General features: G+C 35.1%; 1 long non-coding RNA gene across 2 annotated transcripts; it reads right to left on the reverse strand.

Annotated features, from left to right (window-relative positions):
• Positions 1–448: 448 nt before the first annotated feature.
• On the reverse strand, positions 449–17407 carry LOC148876348 (uncharacterized). Of its 2 annotated transcripts, XR_016112826.1 has the most exons (3): positions 17043–17407; positions 15628–16035; positions 449–693 (listed from the first exon to the last, which is right to left on the reverse strand). It is a non-coding gene; the product is annotated as an uncharacterized LOC148876348 (long non-coding RNA). The 2 variants fall into 2 exon arrangements; XR_016112825.1 differs by lacking the exon at positions 449–693 and having other exon boundaries at positions 15582–16035.
• Positions 17408–19134: the final 1727 nt, after the last annotated feature.

Below are 19134 nucleotides of genomic sequence, written 5' to 3' on the forward strand. Positions count from 1 at the left end.
CCAAGAGTATGAAGAAGCTTGTTTCTATCCACCGAAAAGAACTGTTTTGTCTTGTCTGTTGTGCCAAGAGTATTTGTCTTGTCTGCAAGTGTAATCAGACTTACAGAGTACTTCAACTTCTAAGTTCTATCTAGTTTAGGTTTAGAGTACTTCTAAGTTTATCCAGTTTAGGTTTTCCATGACAACCAATAGAGAGAAAAAGGAAAATTGTGTGGCGTGGGTAACTAAAAAGTAGGGATCTATTTTCTCAAAAGTTTAATTCAAAAAATAAAGTTAATAGAGGGTTAACTTTGTTAGACATTTGTTGGGAGGTTGGACAGATAGGGACAGGTGACCTGATTTGAGTGGGTTAGTAGAGAGGAGAGGAGGAAATGGTTAGTAGGAAATCCGAATTGTATCAAACCAATGCTAAAAGTTTATTTCTCATTTGAATTTTGAACGAATGCCATTACAAAAAAAAAAAATTAATTTCACCTATTCTTGTATGATAAAAGGGGTTTTTACAAATAAAACCTTTACACATTTACACAAAATATCCATAGTAGTCTTTGTTCAATATACACATTTAATAAATTTATTTATCACCAAAAAAAGAAAAAAAAATTAACAAAATTATCCTCATCACATCTGAATAGTTGCTTATATGCATGTGCATCATACTCAAGACCTTCGCTTTGGATCATAAACTTTGGTCTGTCAAGTTCAACAAAAATGAATACATATGGATTGATGTTAATAATTAGCTATATAAATTCAATAATGTAAGAGTTTTACATGCATTATATACTTCCCATTGATTTAATCCATGCGATGTGAGATCCAAGTGCATCTCCAAGAATTACAATATTACCACATTTCCTTAACAAAACTAATTCATTAATCATTACTAATTTTAAGGATATCTCACACCATCTATGACCAAGTGCTTCATTACCAACCAACTTTTTAGGATCTTCACTAACAAGTATACCTCTAAGCCCCATTGACAAATTTATTAAAATTAACTTCACCAAAGAGTCGATTTATTAGTTCATTTAAGAGCCTTATTTTAAGAGCTTCGCCTTTGATTGAATTGTGTTGACTAAGACATCTTCAAGAAACTATTAAGATTATATTTGGATAGATTTTGTGCTTTGTATATTTGAAAGTATGAAACTACAAAGCACATGTTTTATTTCTACTTTTGCATTGCTATGAAATGTGTTTGACAAAATTCTTTACAGAAAGTAAAATATTGCATTTAAGTATAATAGAATAATGCACACGGGTGAACACTACATGACATCAATATATGTTGTCACGTATCACACACACACACACACACATGCATTTGTTACTAAATATATTCAAAAGCCATGTATTATCCATATATGAATGCTACATGACACATACATATCATTAAATACATTCAAATACCAAGTGTCATCCATATATATTGCCATATGACACCCATGTTATTAATATCAAGTGGAATTTATATATGTTGTCACATTTTAAACACTTCATATATTAAATGGCATGCACATGTCATTGTTACCATGTGACATTCATATATATTGACACAAAATTTAAATGTCACAAATCATCCATATATAATAACACATGAAATACAAATGTGATTAAATACATTCAAATGTCACATGTCATCCATATATGGTAATGTCACAACATACTTGGAACCATGTCTATAGTAAACCAAATATCTCCTTAAAACATAAAATTAGGCAATTGTTTAGTAATGTATTAAGACATAATATTTTATAACATGAAATATATTATATGAGATATTACCAAAGGTCACATAAATGACCTAACTATAAATATAATCTTTCACATGACAATATGTGATTAATTTTGGTCCAAAATGACCATTCTTTCATTAGTCACCACCTTTAATTCATAAGGCATATTTCAACTTAAAACTAAAACACTTTGTCCCATAATCAAAGTGGTCTCTTATTTGAAAGGAATTTTCAAAATTATAATATTAAAAGTTTATGTAATCCATATCCCTATGACAATTCTCCAATGCAAGGTAAAGTTCTAACAATGATGTAGTTAGGGGAATAAACAAAAGAAATACATGAAGACAACAAAACCTCTGAGAATATGGCATCTAACTACACATTGGTTATATTTTTCCAACATTTATGTTAAATTTATGGCAAAATATATCACATAAAATATGCAATTGAATGCCAATGGATTTAAAGTGTTTACAGGATTTATGCTTTAAGGAATAAATTAGTTGAAAATAGGCACAAAATTTCTTTGCATTATAGAAATAGATAAGTTCATTTTTGCTCCTACAAGGGAGGGACTGCTCTTTTCACGATAGATAACACATGGAAGACATGGCCTTATTGTCTATCATGAAAAGGAGTATTTCGTCCCTAAGGCTATGTTTGGTTTGAAAAAAAAAAAGAATGTAGGGCAAGGAACTTTCTCCAAGTAATTGACTCCATAAAATTGACTCCCTAAGACGTCCAATTGACTCCATACATCTTTCAATGAGTACAAATCTTTAATAAAAGGCTAGAATATAGGATGACATTGTTGTTTAATTATGGATATAACTTCGCAATCAAAGAGAACTTTCTCCAAGTAACTTTTCATCACTCTTTCCCAATATAAATAATGTGTACTTCTTGCATCACATAGAATAGGAAGATCTTTTATTGGACCTAAAATAATGAAAAACAAATATATATTTGCAATTTGTCACTATTTGCAATTTGTCAAATTATTAGCGTAATTATTAAAGAATCTTGTTAATTTTTGAAAATTTTATATATTTACATTTATATAAAAACACGTCCACATATTTTTCTATGTTCCAATGTTTATTCCAATTTTTTCATGGGGTTCTATGCCTAGGGGTGCTATTTCCTCCAATAGGGGGGCACTTCTACTTTGATTGTGATATGGTGATGCCTATGCATCTAAAATTAATTTCAATAAATTATTATACACCATATGATGTACCAAAGTATTTTACTTAACTTAGGCTTAGGTTTTATCAAATTAATTAGATGAAATTAATGAAGTTTTCTTTCTTTTTATCTTCCTTCACACACACACATATATATACTGTTTAATTATGTACCCCTCATACAGTCATATATACTTGGCAGATCTGGCTTTGGAACTAGTATTTAAGGCCTTCCCCTCTTCTTTTTTGATCAAAGATAGATTTGGGAAAACAGCCATGGTGGCACTAATTGAATGTATTTCTGAACATGAAACCTTGTGGACAGCCCTTCTAACGCATATCTCCACAAGTACATCACTGTTAATTTCTATATATATGATTTTCTAGCAAGTGAACATTTTTATTAATTTTCTGCAACAAGAGTTATCATAATTACTGAGTAAAAACCATAAGCTATAAGAGTCAATTCTCTAACCAATCATCACGTATATATCCACCCACTAAGGTTATGTTTGGTTTGAATGAAAATGTAGGGAAAGGTAGGGAAATCTATACAAAATAATACATTTTCCTTTAAACCAAACATAGCTTAAATGTGGATATATCAAAAGAATACATTTGCTACTGTTGGGAGGAAAACAAGCAATCCTTTCCTGCCTTTTGTTCAAATTTCAAGGGCGCAATCATGTTGAGATCTATTTGGGTTTGTTCAGATGCTCCTTACATGAGGCTTCTTAGATCTACTAAGCTCATTGTGCATCATAGGGTCAGACTTTGGGCAATTAGGACAAGCCTTTCATGCTACACGGGCCAAGTATAGGCCCAATGAAGGGATTTCCAAATGTTAGTGGCACTGGATCATGATCGTTCCTTGGGAGGTGTCACTTACATGCCAAAAGAGGATTATGCGTTGACAAAAATAGGCATAGATATGGCTAACCCCCATGCAAAGCCTCCCTTAATGCACGAAGGGTAGTGTTGTTCCATGTACTATATATCCCCATGAGTATGTATGTGCATATGAGGAACCCTACTAGCCATGTAGCCATTAACCGGAGTTCCCTTCGAGGGGATGTGTGGTCTTGGGAGTTCGACTCGTGAGGCTCACAAGTTAGCTCAAATTGCTACATAATAATAATAATAATAATTTTATTTTTATATATAATAATACCTAATTATTATAATTCTTAATTTTTTAAATATCAAATAGAAAATATTTTATATATATTTTTTATTTTTATAAAACATTTTTTCTCAAATCAAGCACAAGCCAAGCTGAGCTCGAGTTCAAGGTTCTAGCTTAAGCCTTGTACTACCTTGGTGAGCCAAACTCGAATAGCTAGCTATTCGGCTCGGCTCAGCTCAGCTCGAATCCACCCCTACCCATAACCCAATAGCTTAACCTTTTGGGTTGTATGTGGTGTCCCTCTTTTGTGTACAAATTCTACGCATGTCTGTAGGTGTACAAGCCCCCGGTTTTGATGACTCTCGTCAATACTCTACATGTAGTATTAGAGTTGAAGGTTTGGCTAGGCACACGTACAAACAGATGTACATGGTGAATAATTGCTAAGAGCGGTTGATCTCCCATGATATCATTATACATGGGAATGGTGCAGGGGAGTTTGGAATTTTCAATCTGGAAGAGACTCATACGTGAGGAGGAGATTATTGGAATTCAGGTATGAGTAAGTAGAGGAGAATCCCACATTGGAAATGAAAGAGGTGCCAGAGATTTATATACAAGAGTTGTCTATAACCCAATAGCTTAAGCATTTGGGTTGTATGTAGTGTCCCTCTCTTGTGTACAAGTTTGTGTGCGTGTATATGTACGAGCCCCTGGTTTTGATGACTCCCCTCAATACTCTACACTTCAATGAGAGGAATTAGTGGCACTCTCGTTGGTTGCAATGAAGGAATGAGTTGCTCCAGTGTGAACAGTCGCCATCAGTTCTTGGTGATGCCATGCTGAGATTTTTACTCTTATATTATTTGTTGTACATAGTATGTATTTAACATTATTAAGGCTCTTAAGAGATAAATTTTGTTTTTATATGAATAATTAATCTTTGTCTAATCTCCTCAACTTTTCTTTGTTTTTTTTTTCCAAATGTTATTAAGGAGGTAGTGGTTGGGGGAATCTTCATTTACCCCACTTGACAAATCTTTATTACATTGTATATTGGAAACAATGATAATAAAACTCAGTTTGGAAGGAGTACAAATACAAATGTGTAGAGTGCAAAACCTTATGTATTTGCACCGGATAAATTTGTATTTATTCTCTTTTCAAACTGAGCCTAAGGAGAATTCAAGCCCATACAAGGGGAGGGTATAGTATCATATATGGAGTTTTTTGGAAATTCTTTTTGAAGGCAAAGTTTTTTTTGGAAATCACAATTTATTGTGATCGTAAAACATAATAAAAAATTTATAAGTTGGGTTAGTGAAAATCTCTTTTTTTTTTTTTTTTTTTCTTTTTGAATGCGTGTAACCAATTTCCCAACAAAACTAAAATCTTGATCAAAATACATATATTAATAATATTTGCACTTTTTTCAAGTGTGTGGTTCGCTTGTTCCTTAATTTATAGTTATGTTTTTATATCATATACGTAACTTTCAAAGAACCAAATAAAAAAAAAAACAATAATAATTACTTATTTACTTCTTGAAGGCATTGAAGATATCAAATCAAGATTATTATCATTCTCTTTTCTTGGTGGAAAACAAGATGTGGAGAATGCAAACAATGATGAAGGTGTGCTCTCTCTCTCTCTCTCTCTCTCTCTTAATAGTAATAGGTGGTAAATGCTGGGAAATGGGGTCATTGTAAATTTGGAGGAGAAGCTCTGAGGCGCGTTTGAAGACACTGTCTTTAGAACGTTATTTTCCCCCACTCAGTTTCACTAAGTTTGCTATTGGGTTACAAACAAATTCGTTCCCAGGATATAACAAAGCCTTGGGCGAGAATCTTCAATCAGCAAAGTTGAAGAATCTCCAAAGAAACATTCTGTGAGACTGTAGCAGACTGGACTGAGAGAGAGAGAGAGAGAGAAAGTGGATTTCGAAAATGTATGTTTTTGAAGTCTGATTCATGCTCCTTAAATAGTTTATGAAGAAGTATGAGGAAAAGGTAGGTGCTGGTTCAGAGAAGGCACATTGAACAGTCACAATTTCAAACATTATGACTGTTTAAAAAGTAGTTAACAGTTAATGACTGTTAACTTTGAATTGTGCCTCTTGATCACACCCAATCGACTCGTGATCGTTGATCTCATCAACGGTCAGCATCACACCAAAACCAAATCTGCCCTTCGTGAGCCATGCGGGTGTGAGCAAATTGCACCTCTAAAGCGCCTCATTACGCCACACACACCGCACGTTGTGCGGTATCAAACCTCCATACTCTCATTTACAATTTCTAAGGAGTGTAAATCAACTCCTATTAAAATACTGAAAACAAAACTTATAATTTTCCAATGTGGAACAAGTTCAAAATTGGGTTTTGTAAGAGAAAAAGCTAATTTTCCAAACAAGTGTGCAGGTGAAATTTCTCATGTAATTAACCAATCAAACCCATTGGATTTAATCTCTTATGAGATTAAAATCCAACCATCCCCCACATTGATTGATCAATTACAATGTTCTCTCAATCCAAACTACTATGACATAGTTATGCATACAAAATGTGTTTATCAACTTAAACCTTTTTTTAGTATAAATATCTCAGAGCCTTGTCAAAGTTATTGGTGGTAAGACCTTAAACCAATTACTCTCAAGACAGACCGGAGACACCCATACACACAAAAATGTCCAGTCTCTACAAGAGTTTCAAGTTTTGCTCAGCACTGTTATGGTCATGTGTTTCTTTCCTGGTTTCATGAACAATCCCGAGAGCAAACCCAAACTCTTATGAGAAGCGGCACCACTTCTATGTTCACATAGGTGAAGTTCAACTATGTGTTCCATTATTTGACACATTTCAGAACTTCATTAAGAGTTTAGCTCAACCTCTCATCATAACGAACAACGTTGTTTATGTTGTGATGGAAAATTTCTCAATGTCAGTGCTAACAATCATATTGCTGTACTTTGTTGTTACCCATTAAACCTAATACCGATAGTTTTTTAGTTCAGGTTAGGTTACCATTATAGGTGATTAAGTAAAGGGTTTTAATCCCATCTCTTTGGTTGCCATTCTTACCAATTCTCTGGCCAAGCCCTTGGTAAGAGAATCAACCAAGTTTTTACTTGACCTCACATAGGTTATAGTGATGACTCCATCTTCAATCAGTTGCCTAACAAGTTCATGTCTCAAATTTATATGTCTGGACTTACCATTGTAGGTACAACTATAGGCTTTTGGCAGAGTTGCCTCACTATTACAATAAATGGAAATTTGATGCATAGGACTAGGCCAAAGTTTTATATCCAATAATAAATTCTTAATCCATTCAGCCTCTTTTACAGTAGCCGCTAAGGCTATGAATTCGGATTCCATGGTCGAGTGAGGTATACATGTTTGTTTCTTTGATGCCTAAGAGATCGCACCCCCACCAGGGACGAAAATCCATCCAGATGTGGACTTGTTATCTCCATTACCAGTAATCCAATTTGGATCAGTGTAACCTTCTAGTACAACTGGATAATCAGAGTAAAACAAGCCAAGTTCCAAGGTTCTCTTGAGATACCCAAGAACTCTCCCAATTGCCTTCCAATGCTCTGCACCGAGGTTACTTGTAAACCGGCTGAGTTTACTTACAGCAAATGCAATATCAGGTCTAGTACAAAGTATAACATACATCAAGCTTCCTACTGCACTAGCATACTCAAGTTGTGCAATTGCTCTACCAGTATTTTCTACTAGCTTTTTACTAGAATCATATGTTATGCTATATAAACCCTAAATACTTAAATTTCTCAAGTACTTTCTCAATATAATGTGATTAGCTTAATGCATAACCCCTACTATGCTTTTTAACTTTTATTCCAAAGATGGTATCTACTTCTCCTAAATCTTTCATCTTGAAGACAAAAGATAAGTAGTTTTTAGTTTCATCTATGCCAACCGTATTTGTACCCACACTAAGCATATCATCAACATAAAGACATACAATTACTCCATAATTTTCAGTGAATTTTGAGTAGATGCATCTTTCAGCACTATTATGTTTAAAACCAAAAGCTAGAATGCAAGAATCAAATTTTTCATGCCATTGTTTAAGTGCTTGTTTTAATCCATATAGTGATTTAACAAGTTTACAAACTTTTTTCTCATTTCCAAGAAAAACTAATCCTTTTGGTTGTTCCATATAAACATCTTCATTTAAATCACCATTTAAGAAAACAGTTTTAACATCCATTTGATGAACATATAAGTAATAAATGGATGCTAATGCTATGAGTGTTCTAATATAAGTTGTTCTAGCCACTGGTGCATAGGTGTCAAAGTAATCAATCCCTTCCTTTTGACTAAATCCTTTGTCTACCAATCTAGCCTTAAAAGTTTGTACAGTTCCATCAGTATAGTATTTTCTTCTAAACGCCCATTTACATTTGATTGGTTTTGATTTTGGAGGCAGGTCTACTAGTACCCATGTGTTATTTGACATTATTGAATCCATTTCATGATTTATAGCTTCCTTCCAAAAGGCAGCATCTCTAGAGGTCATGGCCTTATTGTAGGTTTTTGGATCATTTTCAATGTCCAAGACAATGGGTATCTTATTTAAAATCTTCTCTCTATCAGCCTCAACCAGAAATACAATTGACTACTGGGTAGAGATAAAATATAAACCTATATGTCTCTCTATTCTTTGTCTTTGACTTATTCTAGGTTCTATTGTAGGTGTTACAATTGTGTCATTTCTTCTTTTAGTCTCATTATTATCAACAGGTATTGAGATCTGAGTTTCTCTTTCAAGTTCTCTATCATTTTCTGTAGATTCATTTTCTGTAGATTCAGAACACAGTTTGTTCTCAAAGAATTCAACATCTCTAGTTTCAATTATTATGTTGGACTCTAAGTTTAGAAGCCAATAGACCTTGCTATATTCTGCATATCCAACAAACATAATTCTCTTAACTCTGAGTCCTAACTTGGTTCTTTTAGGATTTGGAACTCTATAATATGCTAAGAACCCCCACACTTTTAGATATGCTAAATTAGGCTTTATTCCTATCCATAATTCATATGGACATTTGTTATTAACTCTAGAAACAATTCTGTTATGTAAATGGTAGGCTGTTAGGAATGCTTCGCCCCACAGGTTTAAGGGTGCATTAGTTTTTAACAACATGCAGTTTATCATTTTTGTAAATGTTCTATTTTTCCTTTCGGCTAGACAATTTTGTTGAGGGATATAGGGAGCAAAACACTGATGTATTATTCCAAATTCTCCACAGAAAGAATTAAACTCATTTTTAAAGTATTCAACACCCCAATCACTTCTAAGGATTTTAATTTTCTTTTCTAGTTAATTTTCAACTTCAGTTTTGTACAGTTTAAACATGCCAAAGGCTTCATCCTTAGTTCTCATAAGGTAGACATATGTGTACCTAGAAAAGTCATCTATAAATGTTATGAAGTATTTCTTATCTCCTCTAGTTAATACATCATTGAGTTTATAGATGTCACATTTTTCAGTTGATTCATTACTGTAAGCAATTATACCAAGTTTGCTCATATTCTTTATGGATTTAAAATTTAAGTGTGCTAATCTATCATGCCATAAAGAGAAAGAATCAATAATATAAGCATAAATTTTTCCTTCATTAATACTTAATTTGAACATACCATTACAACCATATCCCTTTCCAACAAACACTCCATTCTTGGATAGGATTAGTTTGTCAGATTCAAAAACAACGTTGAATCCCCTCTTATAGACAAGATTTATTGAGACTAAGTTCTTTCTAATGTCAGGAACATGGAGAACATTCTAGAGAGTCAGTGTCTTTCCGAAGGTGAAATTCAACTGTACGTTACCTCTTCCAACAACTTTGGCACATGTTTGGTTTACCATTTGTACCTCCTGGCCATCAGTCACTTCTTCATATATCTTGAACAATGATTTGTCCTTACAAACATGGACTGTGGCACCTGAATCAAACCACCATCCAGAAGACGATTTTGCCATGTTGACTTCAGTAATCATGACCACTAGATTGTCTTCTACCATGTTTACAGACTTGGTTCCGCCTTTTCGATGACAGCAGACTCGGGCATAATGCCCATTCTTTCCATAAACATAGCAGGATATTTCTTATTGTTGCTCTTCTTGAAGTTCCCATCCTTTTTCTTTACTTGTAATGCAAGGTTAGTCTTCTTCAATCCGTTTTCCACAAAATTGATCTTAGAGTTCAGCATACCGGCCAAGGCCTTATCCTTACTGTCTCTAATCCGAGACTCTTCTTCAATACGAAAGTGTTGCTGAAGTTGCTCTAAGGCAAGTTCTTCAGCCTTGTGTATAAGCTTCTTCCTATAATCCTTCCAAGAGGGTGGAAGTTTGGCAATGATTGCTCCCACTTGGAAAGATTCAGGAATGATGATGTCAAGGGATTGAATTGTGTTGACTATCACCTATAGTTCATGAACTTGCTCCAGTATGGGTTTATGGTTGTTCATGGTGAAGTCAAAGTATTCTGCAATAAGATACTTATTCGTATTTGCTTCTTGCACCTTATATTTGAATTTCAGGGCCTTTCAGATTTCTTTTGGAGATGTAAGTTCCTTGTAGAAGTTGTAGAGCCAGTCTGATAAGGCCTTCAGTATGTGTCCTCGGCACAGAAGTGAGTCCTCTTATCATTTTGCTCTTTCCTTCTTTAGTTTTTCTGAGTCTTTGTCAGTGGATTCAGGAAGTGATTGCAGATTCGGGTCCAGCAGATAGTAAAGTTTTAGTGTGGTTAGAAAGAAGATCATCTTGTCTTTCCATCGACTGAAGTTTGCTCCATCAAACTGGTCCAGTCGAGAAAGATCTTGGTTCATCATCTTGATCGAAGTCATGCTTGCTTCCATCTCCATTGCAGAATAACATTCTAAAATTGCTGGGAAATGGGGTCAATGTAACTTTGGAGGAGAAAGTCTGAGGCGCGACTGAACACACTGTCTTTAGAACGTTATTTGTCCCCACTCAGTTTCACTGAGTTTTCTGTTGGGTTACAAGCAAATCCGTTCCCAGGATACAACAAAGCCTTGGGTGAGAATTTGCAACTAGCAAAGTTGAAGAATCTCCGAAGAAAATTTCTATGAGACTGTAGCAAACCAGATTGAGAGAGAGAGAGAAAGTGGATTTCAAAAATGTGTGTTTTTGAAGTCTGATTCATGCTCCTTAAATAGTTTATGAAGAGGTATAAAGAAAAGGTATGTGTTGGTTCAAGGAAGGCACCTTGAACAATCACAATTTTAAACATTGTGACTATTTAAAAAGTAGTTAACAGTTAATGGCTATTAACTTTGAATTGTGCCTCTTGATCACACCCGATCGAATCGTGACTGTTGATGATGAGATCAACGGTCAGCATCACACTAAAACCAAAGCCGCCCTTTGCAAGCCACGCAGGTGCGAGCAAAGTGTGAGCAGAGTGCACCTCTGAAGCGCCTCATTGTGCCGCACACATGCGTGCGCGCATGTTCCACGGTATCAAACCTCCATACTCTCCTCTACTATTTCTAACGAGTGTAAATCAACTCCTATTAAAATAATGAAAGCAAAGCTAATAATTTTCCAATGTTGGACAAGTTCAAAATTGGGTTTTATAAGAGAAAAAGCTAATATTCCAAACAAGTGTATAGATGCAATTTCTCATGTAATTGACCAATCAAACCTATTAGATTTAATCTCATATGAGATTAAAATCCAATAGTAAATATAGATTTGTCAGATCTGTCGCTAACCCTTGATTTGGATAAAAGGGATATTAATTATATTTCCACACCAAATACTAGTTTACTAACTTCAGTTTTACTACTTTTAGCTGACCGTTTTGTCCCAAAGCCACTTAATTTGGCCAAGGGAATGAAAATTTTCCGACTACCCGTGGGTGCCAACAAGCTAATACAAGTAATGTGTCAGCAAACTATAACTCTTGCCATCAATGAGGATGAAGAATTGAGAATATCAATTACTGATGCGATTTTCCTGGCCGTCGAGAGATTCTTAGATATAATCCTAGAATAGGTCAACTAAGAAACCAGGATGGCATGACCCTGTTTCATGCTGCAATTATCTACCGTCAAGATAAGATATTCCAACTCATCCACAATTTTGATATGTCAAAGAATATAATAAGTAGTTACGTTGATAAGAAGACCAGAAACAACACATTACATCTTGTAGCAGAGTTACCACCTGTTCACCGACTTAATCAAATCTGGTGCAGCTCTTCAATTGCGGAGTGAACTTATGTGTGGTTCATGGTGAGTTTTCTTCTTGCAATTGCTTCATACTCTTGCCTAGCTCTCTCTATATATATCTATACTACCTATAAAAGAGCGAATGCCCTTCTTTTTGGAATTTTCATTGGACGTTTTCTATCCTTTTGCCCAAGCATACAAAGGGCATAAAGAGGGTATATATGTCCTTTATTCTCACTTTAGAAACTGTCCACTTATAACCATGGTTTTCAAAATCGGACCGGACCGAAAAACCAGCAATTGGTCAGGTGACCAGTTCCGTTTCCTCAAAAACTAGATTTTCCCCCAAAACCGTTGATTTTAGTCAGTGAACCGCTGAGCTGGGCGGTTAATCGTTCGAATGGTTTTGAGAGGTAATCATAGGAGTAGATACTGACGTGCTATTTATAAAACCTGTTTCCTCCAAGAGATCAATCACATACTTCCTTTGGCTGAGATTGATGCCAGTCGTGGATCTGGCAACTTCTAAGCCAAGAAAGAACTTGAGTTGGCCGAGGTCTTTAATTTTAAAAGTATCATGTAATAATTCTTTGACTTTATTTATCAAATCAATGTTATCACTTGCCAAAATGATATCATCAACATAAGTTAACAAGGCTAAAAAATGAGAACTGGTTTGTTTTGTGAATAGAGAAGTATCAAAAACTGCCTTAGTGAATCCTTGAGACAACAAGGCATCAGTGAGTTTTTGATTCCATTCTCTACTTGCCTGCTTGAAACCATAGAGGGACTTAGTTAATCTGCACACTTTAGAAGGATCAGATGTTTCAAAACCTGGGGGAAGGGTCATGTAAACTTTTTCATGTAAGTCACCATGTAAAAAGGCATTGTTAATATCCAATTGATGCAGATGCCAATTTTTAATAGCTGCAACGACAAGTAAAGTTCTAATAGTTGTTATTTTTACAACTGGAGAAAAAGTATCTAGATAATCAATGCCATTTTGTTGAGTATAACCCTTGGCAACTAATCTGGTCTTATACCTTTCAATGCTGCCATCGGCATGATACTTGGTTTTGATAATCCATTTGCAGCCTATAGGACGTTTTCTTGTAGGTAAGTCGGTTAAAAACCAAGTATTATTTTGTTCTAATGCTTTGATTTCAAGTGCCATTGCATCTTTCCAGCATTGCGATTTTATAGCCTCATTGTAAGTTCTAGGATCTTTGCTTTGGGAGATTTTAGTAGCAAATATCCTATGAGAAGAAGATAATTTGTGAGTGGAATAGGTAGAGGATATGGGGTGAGGGTTGGAGGTTTTGAAAATAGAATTGGCTTTAAGATTTGGTATTTGACAGTGATATTGGTCAAGATATGACGGAAGTGTATGAGGTCTGGATGATCTTCTAGGTTGAGTTTCAGGATGTGTACTTTGTATGGCATCTGGCGAAATGTTCGTAGAAGGGAATGAATCAATGGTGGTATTATCTGAAGTGGTAAGAGGTGGTGACAGATTAATGAAAGGAAAATTAGTAGGTGAAGGTGTAAAGGAGGTGGAGAAGGGGCCCCATGTATCAATGTGAAAATTAGCCTCATTGTAAGTTCTAGGATCTTTGTATGGCATTTAGCTTCAGATTTAGTTTTCATAAGGTATATGTATATCTACTCTTGTCATCAACTATTGTCAAAAAATATTTATGCCCATAGAAGGAAGGAGTGGAAAAGGGGCCCCATGTATTAATGTGAATCAAATCAAAGCAGTTTGCAAAAGCAGATTGATTGATGGGAAATGAGAGCTTTCTTTGTTTGGCATAGTGACATATAGAGCAGTGATCTGAAGATGGTAGTGAAATAGTATGATCCAATTCTCTCAAAAGTTTTGATCGAGTATTGGACAAATGCACTATCCTAAAATGCCATATATCAGTGGGATTAGGCTTATTCCAAAAGGGAATAGTAACAAAATTATAAGTAATAAAAAAATTATGAGAAATAGAAGGTAGGACAAGCCTGTAGAGGCCATTAATCTTTTTAGCTAGTCCAATCATCTTCCAGCATTGATGATCCTGGAGGATACAAAGATTGTGTTGAAAAATGAGACAATAAGGATATGAATCAGTAAGCTTGCTAGTATATATGAGATTGAAAGAAAAATGAGGTATATAAAGAACATTGTGAAGTACCAAATTGGAAGAGAATATAACAGTTCCTATGTAAGGAACATAAACCTTTTGGTTATTGGGTAGAACTACATGTGTATTTGCGATAGGTGCATAGGTTGAAAAATTGGATAAGCTATTGGTTATATGATCAGTTGCACCGCTATCAAGAATCCATTGTGTTTGATGAGACTTATTATTATCAATGGTGCATGAAAGAATGAATTTACCTGATTCATTGGCAATTGAACTAAAAGCTGATGTTAACTGATTGACTTGAGGTGTGGAGAAAGGAGTTGGTGTAGAACCAGGAGCAAAGTTGACTAGCTGAAGCAGACTCATGAGCTAATTGTATTGATCCTGGGTAATTAGAGAGGTGGCCATACTATTGGCAGAAGTGAATCCATTATGGACACTAGATGTGGAGTTAGGAATTGAAGAATCTAGAACATCTGTGCCTTCATTTGCTAATTCACTGTTATAAGAAACTTGGTTGGCATGCGCAGCTCTTGAACCAAATTTCCCTCTTCCTCCTTTATAGCCAACTGGGTATCCGTGCTTTTTATAACAAGTTTCAACTGTATGTCTTGGAGTGTTACAACGGCTACAGATTGGCTTGGGTCCTATATTAGTGTAGGACCTTCTTGAATTAGTGGTTCCTGAACTAGAGTTAGAAGAGGAAGGAGGTCTCTGAGATTGCTGTGAATTTTGTGGAACAAATGGTCTGTCCTTGTCCTTGAGACAAGAACACAAAAGCGGGTTCCTCTAACTTAATCACAGGATTATTGAACTATCTCTCATGTTGAAACACTAAAAGAAACAATTTGTTGATGTTGGGCAAAGGGTCCATCAAGAAGATTGGTGACCTAATTGTTGAGAAATTATCATTGAGGCCTTTCAAGAATCTGATAGAGTAATTGGGGGCTCACAAGTGCAGACTGGAACAGGTTTGAGAGTGACATATTCATCCCATAGAATCTTTAATTGGGTGTGATAATCAATGACAGACAGTGAGTTTTGTCGAAAATTATAAATTTCTTCTTGCAATTCTGAGATTCTTATAGCATCTCCTTGAGAAAATCTATCATATAAGTCCTTCCAAATATCCACAGCATTATCTAACCACAAAATAATTTTGGCAATTGAAGGTGATAAGGAATGGATTAACCATGAATATACCATAGTGTTGCATCTTTGCTTGGCTGGATAAGTGGGATCATCCTTTGAAGGAATCGATATGCTTCCATCAACAAAACCAATTTAATTTTTTGATAGTAAAGCCATTCACATAGACCTGAACCATGAATGAAAGTTCGATCCTGATAAAAAAGGTGAAACTAACACCAGAGATGGATTCTCATTTGGATGAAGGTAGAACGGGTTTAATGGTGTATCTTCAGGCCTTGCTGTAATTGCAACTTGTTGTTGCACAATATTGTTTGCCATGCTGACTTTAGAAGAAAATTCTGTCTAGGAGCTCTCACTGATGTATGTAAGTGGAAGATCGAAGGGGTGCCGATAATCAAAACAGGCAACGCTAAGGAAGCCTTATCAAGATTATCCAAATGAATCTTGATGTAGAGGGACCTGTTCAAAAGATCAGACAAGTTCAAAAAAGGTAATTTGATCATTTAATCTTTGACTCATAGTAGGCATTCCGAGACACTCATTATGATTGTTACAATGTCAATTGACTAGCAACTGGGTTCTAGCCTGTAGGGCTACAAACGAATCGAATTTGTCATTTTCGAATTCAAATCTCATTGATTATTGCCAGGTCAAGTCAAACCCGAATGTATCCAAGGTATTGAATCCTAATTAAACCAATTAATAAAAAAAAAAGGAGTATAACTATTTAGAAAATAAATGGTAATATTTATTATGCAATTGCAAATGGTCGTGATCGACAACAAGCCAGAGAAAAGAAGGAGGTTAAATAGTGTATATCTACTTTATGGAGGTGATTGTTTCGGTGCAAATAGTGGATCTTCGATTTCTAATATTCAGTTTGGCTTATTACCGTGATCACAGTCATCAAGCCAGAGAATGGGGTTTCTTACTCAAAAGCCACCGAAAAACACAATGGGGTTTCTTATCTTTTCATTGTCTTGCAACAAAAAAAAAAAAAAAACGAAGAAATGATGTTACCAGATGTTCAACATGATACTGGTAACATGAAGTTTCTTTGTCTTGTTCAACACAAAAAAAAAAAAAAAAAAAATCTGGCATGAATCAAGATCAGTCCCCCAAGAAGTAAGATCTATCAATCGGATGATCTATGAATAAGATCTATCAACCAGATGATCTATGAAACTAAATATCCCAGCAAGCATATGTTAACAATTCAAACGTATATGTTAAGAATATTGATGTGTCCATTGATGATAGCAACTCTGCCCTAGCTGCTATCGAGGCTCTTCATGATAATCTACTTCATGGGAAGAAACTATACGTATCTAAATTTATCAAGAAGAGCGAAACACATGCGAACTCAAATATACTAATCTATATGTGAAGAATCTGGAGAGCGAAACACATGCAATGTTGTGATCATGAAAGATAATCAAGAAAAACAGAGATCAAAGATACTTAGCTGATCGAATGCACAGAGACTGGAGAGCCTTAGAACCATGCGCAGAGATCTTTGAGCGCTGAACTCCATGCGCAGAAATGTTGGAGATCACTGAATGTTGGAGATGTTTGAGATGTTGGAGATCTTTGAGTGCCGAACTCCATGCGTAACGGAATGCACAGAGATCTATAGTGAAAAACAAGAACAGAGGAGTCTGAATGTGAAAAAACAAGAACAGAGGAGTCTGCTAGTGCCGAACTCCAAGAAACAGAGTCAAATATCTTTGAGCGCATCTGTGACAATGGCGACGCTGGAGAACGATAGAAACTGAGAAGCGCTCTGATACCATATTGGAATTTGTAGAGAGAGATAGTGCTTTTTGTTTACTTGAAGAGTAATACAGAAGGGGTTTATATACAACAAAAGGGAGGAAGAAAGGAAAAAGAAAATGCTAACAAATTCATAACTAACTCGTAACTAATCTTGATTGGCCAACTAATCTTGGTTAGCCAATCTTGGCTAATCATGACTAACTTTGTGAGGTGCTGGTTTGGTCTCTAATAAAACTGAGCCTTAGGGTATTCCGGATCTTATTGAATAATACCACGGGTGTGTTATTTTTGTTCTGGAAGAATTTTCCATTCATATTTTTCCATATGTGCCAGAAATTATAGGCTATTTTTTACCATAACCATAAAACTAAAATTCCAATTAAAATAGGGTAGACACCACCTCCCTTGTAGATACATCCAAACCCACCTTGTCAAACCTATTTGACTCAAACAAATTTTTTGTAGCATCTGCAAAAGGCACATTTATTCCCTTTCGTTTATCTTTTGTTCAAATCTAAGGATGCCTAGGATGATCCCCATCTTCATCCAAATGAGTGAAAAGATGTTGTTGAATGTTTTCCTTACAAGCTGAATGTAGGAAAAAATAATCTTAAAACATATACTATCTGTGGAGAAACACTTGGAAATCCTAATTCGGTAAGAGGATTTATTTCAAGTATCCTAAAGCATTGATTGATCCACACATATCAATGTAATTTAAGTGATAGACATGCTAACGTACAGAACCAACAGATGATGATTTCCATTTTTTTTATAAAATATCAAATGGGGATATGGGTTTGCTGGTCACCTTTTCTTTGGCCCAATCACTTCCTGGATCGACAGACGATGGTGAAAGCATTTCAAAAGGAATCAAATAAAACTGCTACGGGGAGTATGCAGGTGGGGTGGGGAAGAGGCTTTTTAGACTGACCCCATTCAGACATTTAGTCGAATGGATGGGATCATCTGTTTTCCTCCAACTCAACAAAAAAAAAAAATACTCAAATCAGTTTAGACAGGTTACCAGTTATAAAACAGAAGGGAAAAATAGGGTTGTTCAAAAATAGCAATAGGTTGCATGGACCATATTTAACGTTTTTAACGTTTTATTTATAGAGGGTATGTTTAAGTCGATGGAGGTCAACCCGAAGCCACAGGTATATTTAAGTCTATTATGAAAATACGAGTAAATTTCAAGGTATGTTTAAGTCTTTTACACATTGGTTGGTTCATGAATGAGGCTCTGGCCATTTGACCTTTTACCCTAATATGGTCTGGGTCCTCTTCCTCTCCATAAAAGGGACAATTTATGTTTATGATCAGTCCTTTTCTACCAAAGTTCTTCTTTGTCGATAATATAATATATTTAATATGAAATAAAATAGCAGAGAAAATTTTGAACTTTTTCTTGACATGAAAATTTCCTTACCTTTTACTTGGTTGGTTTTATTTTTAAAAACAAAAATAACTGCACAATATAGTTTTGCTGACATCGCAAATGATTTTGTTTTCAAGAAGAACATTCCCCAAGTTTGGATTGGTCCCAGAATTTGTTTTTGGCATCAATTTAGTGGCTTATTTTCTACTTTAGTTTTTGAGTCCAATTTATTTCACTTGGTAAATCTTTTATGGGTTTTCGGACTATCCAATTATCCCAACCAAAAGTAATACTTTTTCCCATCTCTAATTTCCCAAATCATTCCTTTTTTCAATCAATTTTTTGTTGCTTAATATTTTTCGAAGCCCAAGAGGCCGATTTTGGTGTTTTGTGGTCTAGGA

The sequence above is a fragment of the Nelumbo lutea genome, chromosome 1, assembly GCF_056320005.1.
Source record: "Nelumbo lutea isolate HS-2025 chromosome 1, American lotus-T2T, whole genome shotgun sequence".
Taxonomy (NCBI): domain Eukaryota; kingdom Viridiplantae; phylum Streptophyta; class Magnoliopsida; order Proteales; family Nelumbonaceae; genus Nelumbo; species Nelumbo lutea.